Below are 2,511 nucleotides of genomic sequence, written 5' to 3'. Positions count from 1 at the left end.
TAACTGTGTAAAATGTAAGAGGAGTTCAGGGAAGACGGGAATTTTTGCATAAAAAACGTCATTTTTCGACCCCCAATTGACCCCCCGGGGCAAAATCAAAATTCTGAAACCTTATTGCACATCTACATGACACCACCAATCATCCCCCAAAAGGTGATTAAGCTGCTGAGTAAAATGTAAAAGGAGTTCAGGGAAGACGGGACTTTTTGCATAACAAACCGTCATTTTTCGACCCCCATTTGACCCCCCCGGGGCAAAATCAAAATTCTGAAACCTTACTGCACATCTACATGACACCACCAACCATCTCCCAAAAGATGATTAGGCTACTGTGTAAAATGTAAGAGGAGTTCAGGGAAGAAAAGTGTGACAGACGGACGGACGGACGGACATGAGTAACAACAATATACCCGAACTTTCTTAAGAAAGTGCGGGTATAATTAAAGGACATTGTTTCTTACCAAAATCTTAACGAAATGATTTTACCTTACCTTATTCCAAAAAATACCCCCATGCCACAAGACCGGCCTTCACCTTGCCCTTCGGAAATGATACAAATGACGTCACCGGAAACTTACCAATTTTGACGAAGATATGTCGGTTGCTTCCGTGAAACTCGGAAAACATGTTGCGGTGGATAGCGACATGGTGGCTAAAACATAGCAACAGCTTACTTGAAAAGAATGATTTAATGCAATCTCTTTTCTATAAAACTAGCGTTTGCGCCCTCAATCTATGTATGTAACCCTCGAAGCCATGTGATATATGTATAATAACAGATTGTCATTCCAAGAGAATGGATTGCATAAATCGAAAACTCCATTTACTTTTATAATTTTTTTAAAATTCTATGTCCCTTCATGGCTTTCATAGATTGCATACCTGCATGGCTGCCAGGGTTGTAAATAGACTGCAATGTTACTTCAGGGCAAAATTCCTGGGGCAAGGCTGTTCGTGAGCATGGGAGTGTTGATAAACCATCCAGTGAGTTTGACCACCCATGTATATGATGAACGATAATTGGAAAGTGTCTGAAAAAATTGAGAAAATGGAAAGTCTAACCATGCACATACTTTATGCAGATTGGAAATACAACAGCAGTCTATAAACAGCTTGTTCCATATATCTCGGCATTCATTAAAAAAGATATTATGTGTTTAAATAATGTGTTTGTATGAATGATCAAGCATCATAAGTATTATGTGTTTCAAACACTTATTTTCAAAATATAAAGCAAATGTTTATAAACTGGTATAAATACAATATCAAGTAAAATATGTAAAATATACAAATGAAATTTGACTTTATTTTTTGAAATTTTAGAAATAAGAAATTTTCAATATCAAAACAAAAATTTAATTACCTGTTCATTGGTGTCCTTACATATTAATTGGCCTTCGTAGTTCATGGTGGGCTTAGCAAGTGGGTATTCACAGATGAAAGTATTGTTGCATATGGTGCCAGCACCCTAAAAATTCAATGTGAAAGTGGTACATGTACACACTGGCTGACTGGTACACACATACTGAAAACAACTATCCATTATTATGGCAACTTTGATTTTACTTTAAACTTTCGAGTGATTGTCAAAAGCATCAAATTTCAAAAGCAACACAAAATTGGCTGAACAATACGAAATACGCACACTGAAATATGAAGATCTAGTACATGTGTACATTTAGTTTTCTTTAGAACGTGAACTAAGTGCGTTTTAAATTAAACTATTCAGGCAATATACACGTATTCTCACCTGCTAATACCAAAGGCATGTCCATATTATTTGATTCATTGATGTGATGATCTTCGTCGTGAAATAATCATGAAAATTGACGTTCAGATTTCGGATCGCCATCATGTTGTTTACTGCTGCCATAGCGGAAACACGTGGTTGTTTCAATTCGTATCAACTCATACAGTGATGAGTCGTATTTATTTATAAATGCGAGTTTTTGTATTGTTAAATTTCGTGCCAATATAGATCTAATTAAATTGCAAATTTAGAATACAGTATAACAAGATACAATAATATTAAAAATCTTATTTTTTTTTTAGTAAAGATCGGCGTTTAGGGAATCTACAATTTTTATCAACATTGTATATCACTACATGAAATATATACATCATTACATGTAGATGAATAAATTAACATTTCACTTCACACAAAAGGCAGAACGATAGTATATATTTGTTTTTTGAATTTTTTTTTTTTTTTTTTTTTTTTTTGTATTATACATTTATTTCAGTAAAAAATATATCTAAATGGTCAAAAAAGTCTTATAAAAGAATTTGTTGTTTCGAGTTAGACACAACAATATCGACCTTGACGTTACATGTAAATATTGACCGATTTTTCCATAAAAACTATGCGAAGGTCACAAATTCAAATTATCGTAATTAAGAAAATACTGAGCGTAAGAAGGCCTGTAAGTGCTTGTTGGAAAGGAAATTTTCTCTACTTTTACCAGCTTTATTTTGTTTTCCCTATTTCAATACAGAAATAAACGTAAAACT

General features: G+C 33.8%; 1 long non-coding RNA gene across 1 annotated transcript; it reads right to left on the bottom strand.

Annotated features, from left to right (window-relative positions):
• Nucleotides 1–911: 911 nt before the first annotated feature.
• On the bottom strand, nt 912–1,876 carry LOC134254754 (uncharacterized). Its single transcript, XR_009989375.1, has 3 exons — nt 1,751–1,876; nt 1,364–1,468; nt 912–1,031 (listed from the first exon to the last, which is right to left on the bottom strand). It is a non-coding gene; the product is annotated as an uncharacterized LOC134254754 (long non-coding RNA).
• Between the last annotated feature and the right edge of the window lie 635 nt (nt 1,877–2,511).

This window comes from Saccostrea cucullata, unplaced genomic scaffold (genome assembly GCF_032062105.1).
Source record: "Saccostrea cucullata isolate Sc308-1 unplaced genomic scaffold, CSIRO_AGI_Scuc_v1 ctg5598, whole genome shotgun sequence".
Classification (NCBI taxonomy): domain Eukaryota; kingdom Metazoa; phylum Mollusca; class Bivalvia; order Ostreida; family Ostreidae; genus Saccostrea; species Saccostrea cuccullata.
This window is presented reverse-complemented; position numbering and strand designations above follow the sequence as displayed.